Below are 15,393 nucleotides of genomic sequence, written 5' to 3' on the forward strand. Positions count from 1 at the left end.
CGTGTATCTGTGTCTTTTGAAATTGCGGTGAGGAAAAAGTTCTTCAGTTTACCTTTTTGCGGCGGTTTGGATGCGCGCGGGTAGAAGTTCTGTGTAGTTGCTGGCTGCTGGTTCTGGTCGGCTGGTTTCCTGGCTCAGCGGTGGTGGCTGCAAACAGCGGCGCGGCGGGCTCGGGGTGCTGCGGCAGCGGCTGCGGCGGCGGTGCGCGGGGTCCTTCTCCTCTCCACGGCGGCTCGGCGCGGCTCGGCGGCGGCTCGGCGGCGGCTCGGCGCGGCGGCGGGGAAGCGGCGGCAAAAGCGGCAAAAGCGGCAACAGGTTCTCTGTGGGTTCATGGCGGCTTTCGGCGGTTTTTCCCGATTTTAAGGGTCGGCGCAGTCCTTACAGACGGCCGGGGGTCGGTGGGGAGCGGCTCCGGGTGTCCCGCGGTTCACTGGGCGCCGCGGGGGGGTTTTTCCTCTACGCTGAGGCTTCACGCGGTGGCTACAGGCATGCGTGGGTCGGCAGAAGGTGGTGGCGGGGGCTCGCTAGGCGAGGTGGGTCCGGGGGCTGCAGGCGTTCGGTGTGCCTTCCCCTGTCCCGCGCGGCTTCTGGGCGGGGGGCGGGGCCGGAGAAAGGGGCAGCGAACGCTTGCAGGGGAGGCGGGTGGTGTGGGCGGTGGTGAGCGGCGCTGGCTCGGTTCGCCGGGCAGACCCAGCGTGACCGTTATAGGTCCCTGCGGTGGCGGGCAGGGCGGCCAGCGCACGTGCGTGGTGCTGTTGCTTCCCCAGCAGCTGCAACTGGGGCTTTTTGCCGGGTCGGCAGGCACCAGGCGCCGGTCCCGCAGCTGGTGGCAGTCTTGAGACATGCACGGGGGAGAGGGGTGGGGCAGCGGAGCGGCAGACGTGGTCCTGGGGTCCCCGGGGCTCCGGGGTGGCGGCGCGGGGCGGCTCAGCTGCTACTGCCTGGGTCTCCACTGCTTTTAGCCGTAGAGTTCCCAGAAGCAGCTCGCAAGATAAAGCACCGCAGCTCCGAGCCCCCTTTGGTGGGGGCTGGGGGCTGCAAGCTAATAACTCACTCAGCTTCTCTGTTTTGCTGTCCGCTCCCGTCTGCTGGTCCCCGACTCCGGTGTCCGCTGCCCGCCGTTAAGTTTCTTTTTCTTCTTTCTTCCTGTTTCTGTCCACTAACCTATCTTTTTTGAGCTCACTAAACTTCGTTCCTTGGTCTCCCCCAAGGCAACGTTTACAGACGTCTAGGTTTTTTTCGGTAAAAGGACTCCCACTTTATAAAACTAAAGTGATAACCGGAGACCTACCGGTAATACCTGGTACAGGTTTTAAAATATCTGATCTAATGTAGATTCGGTCCCATCTGGGTCGCCATATGTTGCATGCACGTGGCAGGCTGCCTTTATATAATAAAGAAATCATGGCACGCTCTCTGTGAGGTGGTAAACAAAGAGGTTTATTCAAACAACGCACGCCTTTTTATACCTTGATCCCACGTGACTCTTAACCAATAGGAGGGTCTAGCTCTGCGCATGTCCCCTAGCTTCGGTGCCTACCTGTTGCACCTCGGGACATGTTCCCTACAAATTTCGTTGTGATCGATGTTGGTCTTGAGAATCATGGCTCCTTGGCATGCATCAGTTTATAAGCTGGGAGGGGAGTAAGGTGGACTTTTGTTCTGAAGGCATCAGCTCCTTCTCCTATGGTTGGTTTGCACCTAGCCAGGTAACTTTGCTCACTGTTGTTTCTCCTTTGCATCTCAAAGCCTCAAAGCCATGTAGTGCTACTTCTTAACCATGTTAGACCCACAAAGGGAAGAAAAAATTTTCTTTATTTTTCTTTCAGTTGTGTCTCACACTTTCCTGGGAAGGAGAAAGGTCAGCTGTTTGAACCAAGTCTTTCACCTCTAATAAATAAAAGAACAAAACAAAAAGAATCTCAAATTAAATAGAAAAAGTGAAATCTTATGAGAATATAGCTCAAGAAAAGGTGTAAGGTTAAGATTTGCACACTTCTGAATTTAATGGCAAAATCAGTACTTTTCATATTATTATTAAATATTAAAAAGAAAATGAAGAAAAAAGAAAAAGTTTCATTCCACATAGTGTCTCACTGTGTAATAATTCTTGGCAAGTCAGAGATTCACAGAGAGTTTGAGTCTGGAAGGGACCTCTGGATATCACCCAGTTGAAACCATCTACTCAAATCAGGATCAGCTAGATCAAGTTGCTCAGGGCTTTGGATATCTTCAGAGGTGGAGGCTTTACCATCACTCTAAGCAACATGTTGCACTGTTTGATCATTCTCATATAATGAAAAAAAGCCAAATCAAACAAGTTAATTTGAATTTGCTGTGTTAATTTGTGCCCAATGTCTTTTGTCCAGTCACTGGGCACCACAGAGAAGAGAGTCCGGCTCTATCTTCACAACCTCTCCCTGCTACCCAATATTTGTACACATGGATGAGATTTCCTTCAGTCTTTTCAAGGCTGACTAATCCCAGTTCTCTTAGCCTGTCTTCACATGTCATATGCTCTGAGCCCTTAACCAACATTGCTGCACTTTGTTGGACTCACTCCAGTCTTTCCATATGTCCTGCACTGGGAAGCCCAGAAATGGACCCAGCACTCCAGGCGTTTCTCAGGCACCGCGCAGAGAAGAGGCTCACCTACCTTGACCTGCTGGAGACACTTCTAATGCAGCCCAGAAGGTACCACTTGCTGCAGATTCCCAGCTGAGTTAACAGGAGACATATAGACACATTGAATATTCCACAATGATTTTTGGTAGTCAACTCTTTAATCCAATACCCTAACCCCTTGCTTTGCACAAACTCATGAACAGAAAGCCAACTTTCAATGGAAAGGAGAAAAAAACTTCATTGATATCAGGTGAATACACATCGATCATTTGGCAAGTGATGGCTGTGTATCTCATAGAGATTGACTGCTGTTTATAACCTGACTAGTGTCAGTGCATCTTATCCAGGATTGAAAGTGGATGGAGGAGGCTACATGGCACTTAGCACTACTAGCAACTAGACCTCACATTGGGAGCTGAAGAATTTTTCACAGTAGGACTCTTTTCTTCTTTTGTTGCTACTTTAACCAGTGACATAGGAAAGGGTATTAAACAGGTTTCCTTTTCAGCTGTCTATCTGTGAAGACTCTTTCCCAGCCTTCACTCTTCTCTAGTACTGAGACCAGAGACTTCTCAGGGTTAACTTCCACTCTAAAGGGAAAAAAAATATGCCCCAATTTCCACACCAGCTTTTAAATACTATTCTCACACATATTATTAAGAAAACACCCAAAGACACAAGCAGATTAAATGGCAGACAGTGGGTTTTGCTCTTCTATCCACAATGAACCATCTCTTCCCACACATGGCAAAAACTATTTCCTAGCACCTCCAGCTCAAACTGATGATCACTTGCCAGAAACAGCATTGAGAGATACACTCTTCTTTAAACAGTTCCCATTGAATTCCCAGTGTAATTAAGTTTTGGATTTCAAGGTCAACAGTGTACATATACAACACCAAAAAGACTTTCAAGGTATAAAGGTATGAAGTAATGATCTGAAGCTGTTCTACACTTTCTATGCCTTTTTTTATTCTTTCTAAACTAAAATCTTAGAGCTAGGGCTGCAGAGGTGTTGTTTTTCTTTACTCTGATAGATATGCTATCCAATTAGATACAAGTCTAAACAATAATCCATATTTAATAATATCGAGTCCTAGCGGCACTTTGATGAACATAAAGAAAAATAAAGAGGAAATTAAGCTCATTTGTAGCATTTTAGCTCTCACAGTTTCATTAACAACAAACTGTTGTAAGTAAAATACAGCTCCAAAAGATATTGAAAATTTAGACAACTATTCCTTTTTTCTTCCCAGAAGCACCCCCTCCTCACTTTCAAACTCGAGGCTGGGTACTATTTTAATGAGATTTCTGATTGGGGGCTTTAAAATAAATGAGAACAGTTCATTTAGTAAAAGAGTAATTAATGTTGAGGGGATTATATCTGCCTTTTGGGTTTTTAAAAGCTTTCAAAACTAATCTAAAAATTAGTTTTCTTCAGATATTATTCTTTAAAAGCAACACCCTGTGCTTTTATGTTTAATAAGCTGAAGACTTGCAGTTTAAGGTAAATAATACAGTAATACTGTAAAACTCAGGATACCCAATGTGTCTCTTATAACCATATAAATAATGTATGATTATATGATCACTTTTTAATGGTAATTCCCCATCTTACTGCTGCATATTAAAGCTATAGTAGAATTTTTATCTCTGACACACACATATATGAATAATATTTAATTTCCTTCTAGGCCTTTATTAAGATTCTTTTGCATCTGTAGGCACTTCCAAATTAGCGACTTCCTATTGATGTTGGATAATTTAAAACAAGTAACTTGACATACCTACTAAAAATCTAATGGTGGTGATATAATGTGACTTCACCACTTTTCATTTTACATTATTTTCCTTTTGATTGCCTTTACTGAACTGCACTTGATGGACATTTAATGCTCTTGCGTTATTGTTCTCAGGGTCAACCTTATCATTTAGTGCTTACAAAAAGTCCTCAAACTTCTTTACTGAAAGGACTGGACTTGCTGTAGTTTACCAATGCAAATAATTTTAAAAAGAGAGAAGAGCCTCAGTGCTGTTTTCCAAGAAGACAGATACCACACCAGCATGAGGAGGTAAGTATAAAGGTGGAACTAAAGTGGGAATCCCAAAGTTTAGTTCTTAGGTGGTGTAGTTCTTAGGAAACTCTTACCTTCACAGAGAAATTGAAATAAAATGCAAACTTAGGGTGCAGATGTTTCAGGTATTGCAAAAATATGACAGCCATAACTGAATTCTTAGTGTGATCTCATATACAGTGTTGCTAACTGCCTGAAAACTGTGGGGTTTTTTGTTTGGTTAGTTGGGGTTTTGTTTGTTTGTTTGTTTTCCTCAATTGTTTATTGATATTATGAGATTTTTAGGATTTAATACAGTAGACTGGAAAAATAAGTATTTAGGTTCTTGCAACCCCTTTTTTTCATTTTAGGTTTTCTCAGACCTTTTTGAAAATTAATGAACCAGGTTTCAGAACACACACCTGAGGTACATAAACCCAAGAAAAATAGTTCTTGAAATGTACTGGACAATTACGAAAGAGAACAGTTTACTAGCAGTAGAGCAGAAGAGGTGTCCATGCTAAATGTGTGTACCAGAGAGCCTTTGCAGTGTCAGGATATACTTTTGCTATTAAAGTACCACAGCTTTTGGCAATACTAAATAAGAGTTTCACCAAAGTGAGAGGACATCAGAAATCTGGACCAATTACAGCTTCAGATCAAAGGAAGGTCTATTTTCTGTCGATGCCTCAACACATCAGTATAATTTGTAAGGCCTAGCCAGAGCAGAATTGAGAAAATGAAGATAGCTGTTTGCCTTGTACAAAGATGTTTAGTGTGGTAAACTGAAAAAAAAAAAGGTATTCACATTTCTAATAAGGCTGTAAACTACACCTACTGACTGACTATTTCTTGACCTTCTCTCCTCTTTTTTGTTTTTTATGTTATATCATAACCTGGTAAAGTGTTAAATCTGTGAAATTTAAAAATCTATCCACTCCCGCCAATGTCTTGAAACTTAGGAACAATTTATTTGTAATTCATAATATCTAGATACTAGAGACATGTTTTTTTTTATAAGCATGTAGAAGCAAGGGATCATTCCAATTTAAAAATACATTTAAAAGAAAGGTAAATGGTTTCCAAGAAGGATGTTTCAGACGATGTAATGTGACCTGCAAAATACAACCTGAATTTCACTTGAGTCACACTGAATAACTTCCCCGAAATGATCCAGGGCACTCATTATTGTGAAATATAAAATTTCTCCTCCTGTACCCTAAATTTCTAGGACATTAATGCTCCCTTTATTCAATTCTTAAAGAAGGGCTTGCCTATATTAAATTGATGTAGTGTCAGAAGTGGGCAAAGGGAAGTGATTTCTTCATAAGCTTCCTAGCTTAATCAGATGGAACTGTCTAAGTTTGTGTCATATCCAGGGCATCCTGAGGTGGTGTGTAAAGAAAAGGCTTTTAATGCATCCCCGTTCTGAATTCTTGTAACTTTTTAACTGGATGGGTGAGAAACCAAGTGGCCTGACATGTATTCCATGTGGAATTGGTCCCTCAGTTAATTGTTTCTCCACAAACATCATAGAAGTTGCTGCCATTGCATCTCTGCATCTGTCTTGACACCAGAGGAGATGAAGATGCCAAAGAGAGAGTGTACATCTGTCCGTACTTCAATGGATAGAAGTGAAAAAATTTTGTCCTCTGCATCAGCTATGGGTCAAAAATTACATGGAAATTGCTTAAATTGTACCTCCCATGTATACTTCATCGCCTATGCATGCTATGGTCAAAATCACCAGCTTGAAATTCGGTGTTTCCGATTCACTTGGTATTCTGTAATATTTCTATTAAACCCAAAATATCTGGGAAATTACCTTGTACCATGTGATACCCTTCAAAGAAAAAAATGAAGCTTCAAGCATCTGATTAACAGTGATTCCAAAGCTAGTCTACTAAAAAGGCAGGGGAAAAACAGGGGAGAAGGAATAAAAGTGCAGGATGATTCTCTGAAACTATTTCTGTGGGTTAGGTTTTTAGTACCAGAATTAAAATAACAGTGGTCGAACATCCTCAGACAGAAAGTTTATTTTGAATTACTAGTGTCTGGGCAGATTTCAACTTAGGTTACTTCTGGGGCATTGTAAAATGAAGCATATATTTTAAAATTGTAGTTATTTCCCCACACCCCCCAGCTCTCCCAAAAGTGTGAAACGGCTATTCTGGAAAGAAAAAAAAAAATCAACTCTTGCTATATTTTTGCAGCTGGACATCGTGCATGCTTGTGGAATGCATCTGCAAATATACCATACTTCTTTTACAGTCGGGAAGTGATATTTCAGAACAAGCTCTTGTAAAACAATACTCCATTTTCTGTGGTTTGGGGAGAAGCCAACAAAAAATTTAGATTTCTTCCTTTTTCATATACGAACTCTATAATAAACAAAACTAACTCCATAAAGCAGATTTACAATACTGCCTTTGTGTGGGGTTCAGCACAACTACAAAATATTACGTTGCACAAAATTAATACCGCTGAAAATATACGTTGCCAGCAGCTTGGATAATTACAAGGAAAGGCAGTTAGTAATGAATTCCTTTTACTCTGAATTCAAATCTCAGGACTGAATGTTGCCCATTATTGCAGTTCAAAGGCAACTATCTCTAGAATTGTTCTTTTAATGTTTGCTCGATGGTTTTAGTTGTTCTTTTCTTGTAGGCACACAATTGTTGTCTTGATCTTTGTGATAAAAAGAGCTACACTGGAGCTTTGTAGTGAATCCAGTTGGCTTGGTAATGTGCCCGTAGTCAGAATTCCAAAGTGGGAAGACAAAAGCTTAGAAAATATAAGGCTGAGGGCTGTTTATTCAGGTCTGTGGGAATCTAACACAGACCTACGAAACCACTGAGCTCTCTCTGTTACATCACATTCGTAAAGTAACTATCTCTTTTGTCTTTTCCCAAACTAGAGTTATAACTACACTTTAAGCAAATGTGGCAACTTCTTTTTCTGCTCCTACCGAAGTTCCCAATGCGCCATAATTCTTTCACTTCATAGTAAAGCTCCATTAGCTTAGCTCGTTCAAAGTTGCATTTATTTCCCTAAATAACTATGTGTCAACACAAAGGCTTTCACTTAGACAAAAACAAAAGCTGCTTTTAAAACCAAGTTTCAGTTTTCACAGGGTCATAAATTACATTCCAAAGATACTTTATAAGGCTTTCCAAAAATAAAATTAGAATGTATGTCTGTCATTTATATCTTAATTGAAAACATAGAATTTCTAAGTTGTATCTGAGTAATCTGTTGCATCTGCAGATCTCAAAGGATGTTACAAAATTCTCTGTAAAAGCTGAGGCACAGAGGCTGAGGCACAGAGATCGTGTTCCTAGTCAGAGACAGAATGAGGAACAAAACCTGGGGTTGGCAACTGCAGCTCCACCACGTCTTGCTATACTGCTGCACTGAAATGCAAAACAGGAGCAAACGAGCTAGCAGAAGGATGCAGAGGGAAGAAGAGTGAGCAAGGCTTGTCTACCTCCTCAGCAGCTGGAGTAGCAGCTTGTTGCTGGTGGCCTTTAAGTGTAACAGCAGCTGACTCGAATGACAGAATGACAGCAAGAGCAAATATGTGGCTGTCATTCCAGATGAATGATATTTGGCTGGGACATTGTGACAAGATTTACACCTACAAGAACCTTTGGAAAATATGCAAGGAACCAATACTATATAAGTCCATTTAGTCGAGATTAACTCAGAGTGGGTCAGCAAAACCAAGAATGCATTAGTCATGTTGTTTCAGAGGAGAGGCTAGTTACCCTTCTCAAGGGGCAGAGAAGATTGACAGGCAAACATGTTTCAGCAAAGGCAAGAGATTACCAGTTCCTCAAGCCACAGGAAAAAAGTACTAAGTGATCAAATCTTTCCATAAACAGGTGTTGCCTGAGGCACAGGCTTAAAAGCGTAGAGGTGTTTAAAATTCACCCTGTCTTCACTTCTCTGAGTCATAGGACAAGGTGGGGACCTTGAAGATTACCCCTGTTATATGGTAGCATAAGTACCTGTGTCCTTGTTATTTTTATTTCCTTTTCTGAAATCAAATGTAACTCAACATATCAATCACAAAGTAATACAGTTGATTAAAGACACGGGTGATATGGGAGAGAGGGGCAACGGTGACATCTCACTCCCCGACAGATGACAGGATATCTTGCTCCATACATAAAGCTATCAATAATTACTGTCTTTGGCTTACAATACCTTTCTGCTGGCAGAAGCACTTCTCTGTTTTAGACTAGCTTTTGCCACAGTGACCTGTGCACCTGCTCAGCTACTCAGTCACCTGAAACCCGTTTGTCTTGTTCTTCCTATTGTACATGGTCAGTGAGAGGGTAGGCATGTACAACATTGTGAGCACAAACACGAGTAAGCCAATTGTCCTCAAAAAGGCTGTAGGTCAGTGAATTTGCACCCTTTAGACTATGATCAGGTTATATAATAGGCCTTGGGCTTCCTTTGGTGGTGTTAACTGCTGACCTCATGGGTTGAACAATAATGAGTTGCAGATTGCTATCAGTATCCTGTTACTAGCTGACAAAGAAAACTCGAGAATGGTCTTAGTCAAGAATGATCTGGTAAGATCCATAATCTATATATATCTCCCACTTACTCCTTTGGTTTAGTGCAAAACTTAAAGTGCCCTGCCATCTTTCTGTAGGATCAGATCTCTGGCTGTGCACAGATATAGCTGTCAGTCTTTTACCAGCATTTCTTCTGTTTTAGCTCACTAGAAAGTAATTCTAAAAAACACTAAAGTTCAAGAAGTTTTCTATGTTGAGTTAAGGCCTAAATGCTGTGAAGATAACAGCTTTTAAGTAAAGCCGTTTCACTTGCAGTGTGTGGACTTTGTCTGGAATTCAGTGGGCTGGGTAATTCCACTGAGGAATACAAGGAAAAATATTGACACAGTGAGTAATGTTGGGAGGACATCTTCAAATCTAACAGCACTACTGCTTTCTGAACTTATAGTCTCTGTAGTGAGTAAGAAGCTTGGTGGTGTGTACTTGAACTGAAATAACAAAGGGAATGGCTGAATGGAGGCATCTTTTAATGCTGCATTAAACAATTCACCTGGTATTTCATGAGGAGTTGATTGTGATTGAAAATGTTCTTTCATGGCTGCTCAATGATCTATTTAAAAATCTCTTTCAGAGGTCTACCAGTAAGAAGTAAGTTTTCCTCTTCAGTTCAAATATCTTGAACCTGATTTATGGATGACCTGAAATATTCATTGTCCTCTATCCACTGTTTATTTTGGGTAGTTTCAGTAGCTTCACTTATACCATCCAGGGCTGCCCAAAATGAACCACCCTGGTAGTTTTTTTACACAGTTCTGAAAACCTGGTTGAATGTTTATGTGATAGGGAAAAAACCCCTTTCTATCTATCTATCATCTATCTATCTATCTACCTATCTATCTATCTATCTATCTATCTATCCGTCTCAATTGGTACTCTCTAGCACTTCAGTTGGTTAAATAGCTTTAAAAATGGACCAAAATGCTGTTGGTTCCTACCAATACAAGAATTCTATTTCCTGCATTAAAATTGAAATATTATTTTATTTTTAATGCCTTTGTTGGCTATTTTAACAATCACTTGTGCAATTTTCTGATCTTGTTCTGTAATACGTCTTCCTAAGGTTTCTGGTCTATTTGCAGTTAAACTGATTTCTGTCTGTAAACACATTTATGAAGTTGTTCATAATCCTAAATAATTGCCATCCCTCTCTCCCTCAAATAGAGCATAGTCATATTACGTTGTAGTCAGGGTTCAAGAAGCATTTAGAGTTAATTTGTCAAAAGAACAGATACCCACACATGCAATACTAAAGTGACTCAGACACGACACTCCTTGCTACTATCCAGCTATCTTGATTCAAGTGGTTTGTAATGTTCCTGTTTAATTCCCCATAGTTTCTTTACAGAACTTGTCTTGTTCTATCCTACCCTGTTCACAGATGTTACTCTGAATAAGTACTCTAGAAAAATTCAGGGTGTACAGGTACCAATGGCACTCTCCAGGAGTTAGTTTGAGACCTTGCAAATCCTTTGCTTCTGCTTAGGAATGCATGTCATAGGGTTATGTTCTCCTAGGTCATCAACTTCAGTCAGCTCCTCTTCTTTGGTTCCTTTCTTTCAAATTTATCAATCTATTTAAAGGACTTGCTCCTATTGCTTGTGTTGGAAGACTATCAGTTTGGGAAACTAATAGTCATGATAGGTAAGATTATCCATCCTTTGGTAATACATACAATTTTCTAAACAGAGATACTTGTTAATCCAGCAGGAAGTAACTTAAAAATCTCAGTTTTAATTACTTCTCTCTTACCTCAGTCCCTTCATCTATTTCTTCCTCCAGAATTTGTTTTAAAGCTTTGCAAGACCTTGAAGTTAATTCTTGTTTTAATACTCTCCTTAAAGAGAGTATTAATCTTTTATTTGCATTTTGTGTGTCAACCATCACTCAAGTTGGCTAATATATTAAAAAAACCCACTCAGTAATGGACCTGCAGTTTCTTAGTGAGAATCTTTCAATAGTCATGGTGGAGTGTATTTATTCTATTTATCTTGAGAATTATGAGAGTCAAGATGTTGTCCGATCTGACAGCTGTGAGATTCGCTTCCATGCGATGAAGTGAAATTTTGTGTTCAGCTCAAATAGTTTCCAGGAAATTGTTTCTTTCAAAAACTGATTTCCATTTTAGTAAACAACAGGTATGTAAGATTTGATTATTCATGATCAAACTGAAAAAATGATTATTCATTGAGATTTCAGTCAACTCAAACAAATGAAAATTCTGGTTCTTATTTTTTTGGTGCAAGTTAAATAAAAATATCTTTATAATTCATTGCCCAATTTATTGTATATGATTGAGCATATATAGATGCATAATATAAAAGGAATTTTAGAATGATGATTTTTCTGTTAAAACTATTTTAAGGTGATCTTTGAAGGAGAAAACTTACAGCTTCCTATCAATCCCTACCTTAATTGACCCTAGAAATCTTGAACTGCCAAGGACCTATCTGTTTCTAAAAAAGATAAGTGACTAAAAAAGAAAAACTAGTTCTTATAACTCCCTTGTTTCCCTACAGGATTTTGTTACTAAAAGGAGGACTGATACCTGAGATGACATTTTGTCTGTCCCCAGCTGAGATTACTGAGAAGGGTGATGCATGGACTGCTGCAGACTGACATCATCGGTACTCTGAGATTCATCTCCTATTACCTTATGGGTGTCAAACTTTGTTTAGAAATCGGTTCAGGTGACATCTGTAACATTAGGGAACATCTATAACGTATTTCCCCCTGAAGATCTATAACACTTCCCTTTCCCACTGATATGATTGTAACTTTTGTGCTTTTGTGCTTTTTGTGCTTTCTTTGTCCAAAGAATCTAAAATCCATACAGGAAACAAGGATTACAGGAGAAGTGTGCCATGGATGTTGCAGAGGAAAAGAAAGGAAAATGTAGAATAAAGACCACTCCCCACTCCCCTTACTGATCTAGCTTGTAAGTGCTCATGGCATATATTTTCTGGTCAAACTGCTCTGCTTGGAAGTATGTTTGGAGTACTCCCAGTGAATGTTTTGAACACAGACATTGAACATTACTTATTATGTGACAAAGTACATTTTAACATTTAAGTTAGTGTGCATTTAAAAGCAGCAATAAACAGACCTAACAAAGACAGTAGCACAAATCCAAATGCAATACATAGGGCATTTCATGTTTATGTTGTTGAAAGCTTTTAAGACATCATGCTTAATTAACAGGCCACCTTATATATTAACAGCCAGCTTACTGGAAGATGTTTATAGTGTATAAGCTTATAAAGATTAAGAATCTTATTCTTTGTTTTCTGAGTAGCAAAATATGAAATAATTCAAGCACGAAGATTCTGGGGTAAGAGAATCAGTTGCATTGCAGCTGAAATAATTTTCTGCCTTTAGAGAGAAAAGTATAATTCACTTCATACTGAGCCATTATGTTGTATGCTTCCAGAAAATACACGTACGTATACTTATTAACATTTTCTAATTCAAATTTTTAATCAAATAGGAATCGCTCTTCTGACTGCATCTGTTTCTGTCAAATACACAGATATTTCTATTTATAATGTCCTTCCTGCACCAGAGATCCCTGAGCTAATTCATGACACTTGACATTAATCACATGCACAGATCAACAAAGACTTTGCTTTCATATAAAAACTAATTTAGAACATATTTCTAAATTACTGCTTGTTATTGCAGTCAATTTAATTAGCTAGTTAATGACAATATCTGTTCATAATCCAAGTAGTCAAAAATACCAAGTTCAGTAATTAGACTATATAATTCCTTAACAACTCAATTTTATAATAGAAAAGTGCTATGCTTTAAGTCAATTTTCTTCTAATACTCTCCTATACTCAAAATTAGAAATTTCTAAGTGTATTCTTTTGACATTCAAGGCTTGAAAGAGAATATTTGGGTTAGAAATCCTCCCCTCTGTATTCCACATTAAATTGCATGTAAGTTATATTGCATTTTCTATAATTTGCCCAGACTTTACTGAGTATATCCCAAATCTTCGTTTGCAAAGCCTAGCCGTGACTGAGTGTATCTTATTTATTTAAAACTGGATTGAAAAATCTACTTTAAAACAATTGCAAAAATTTAATCTTTCTTACAACTATAAAGATAAAACAATTACAGACTACTGTACAAGTAATATTTGACCATATTAACACAGACATGGAACATTATTTCAATGGATACGACAAAGGAAAGCATAGTTTAGCAGTTAAGACTGTTTTAAAAAATCCCCCACAAACCTAACAAAGACAGTACCACAAATCCAAACTGACACTTATAGTAACTCATAGCAATGAAAAAAACCCTGTCAAAAAAGCATTAGAATAAGCTAATTTCATTTCTCCCAGCTGCCTACCTTTCAATTCTTTATTCCTGCTATCAGGTTTGAATAAATTTCATCTCTCACACTACAAGTAACGAGCAGGCAATGACTTATGAAGCAATGAGACCAAGTTGAGACAGAATTAGAATACAATTTTAATGAGACAGAGCTGAGAAAGTGGAAGTGTTACTCTTTTGACAGACTTGGCAAAATACCCAACATTATTTCAAATGCTCTTTCCTCTCTGTAGAGAAACTGTCATTTTTTAAAAAATGGGACTACTCAGGAGAATACTTTTAGGGGTATATTGTTAATGTGATTTAAGTGAAGAACAAGATATTAAAGAACTTGCTTTATAAAAGACCAAATAGGACTTAATTTGAAGTACGTTTGAAGTCACACTGGATGACAGACAAACATAGGAACTTGATGTTCTGCTGATATCCTTCTAGAGAATGAGCCCCTTCAAAAGCTTTTTGTAGCCCATTGAATAACACTGCATCAGCATTCAGGTGTCTAGAGAATAATTACACTCACAAGGCTTAGGCCTTTCTAGGTCTAATGACTCTGTGTCTCCAGCACTAGTCCCACACCAACAATGTCAAAAGAAAAGGTGGCCCCAAGAAATTGAGTCTCTGCCTAGGAAAAAAAAAAGAAGACAAGAAAGGCAAGAAAGCCCACAAAAAGTTATTTTATGAAGATAGCAGAATTCATTCCAAAAAAATAGATGCATTTAATATAGGAATGAATTCTGACACTTAGGAAAAGCGACAGGAGACAAAGCAAATAGTGGCTTTGAACAGAGTTAAAAAAATAAAATATACATATCTTATATATACGACAAAAGAAAATGAAGGACCTAAACAACACAGGTTATTCTACTAACTTTACCTAAGTCTTATGAACATATCATTTGTGCCCTTCCTTCAAATGTTATTTAAAAAAAAATCTGTCAAATGGATCAGTTAATGGAACAAGTTGAAAGAATAGCAACTGGAATATACAAACACTATTTTATTTCCTACCATATATCCCTATCTAAACTCTGCTTTTCTCACACTTGCCTGTTATACACGTCTTTCTTACCTTAAGCTACAAAACCATTTTAGAGTACAGGTTAAGCCTCCTTGTTTCAGGAATCTGAGACTCTTGTCTACACTGCCTTTTCCTGACAAACCTGAGATCATCCTGGTTACACTCCAAGCTAGCTGGAGGCAAGCCAGCTCTGATCTAAAAATTGTGTAACTGCTTTAGTGCCTCTTAGTAGGGCTTATTAGCTTGGGCTCAGTGCCACGCTAATGTGGTTACACAGCTTCTAGTCTGGACCATGTTCAGGTCTAGTTGGTTTAGAGTGAGTTGTTGTTTGCTTGCCTTCAGTTGGTAGACATACTCTTACAAAACCACCCTTTGTCACTTCTTAGCACACAAAAATTAACTCCTTCTCACTTAAAATTGATAAGAATAAACATTTTTTGCAAAATATATTAAAGTTCTTACATAAAGTTGTGAAAAAAATGGCAAGTCATACTACATAAGGTGCATAGAAAGGGGTTACAGGAAAAAAACCACCACAATTGCAATTTCAAATTTCACACAAATACAAATAATGGCAAATAGTATCTTTAATCAAAGCAGAGTGTATAGTTTTCCCACAGTAAAATTAAGAATTTTACAGCCTCAGGTAAAGCATAATTCAATATTTCTGATATACAGTTAGTTTATGCACTCCATACTCAAGATGTACAGTGTTAAAATATAGGACTAAAATGTGCTGTATGAAGCAAAAGGTTTAGAGAAGGAC

This window comes from Neopelma chrysocephalum, unplaced genomic scaffold, assembly GCF_003984885.1.
Source record: "Neopelma chrysocephalum unplaced genomic scaffold, ASM398488v2 Primary Assembly neopelma1_96942, whole genome shotgun sequence".
NCBI lineage: Eukaryota > Metazoa > Chordata > Aves > Passeriformes > Pipridae > Neopelma > Neopelma chrysocephalum.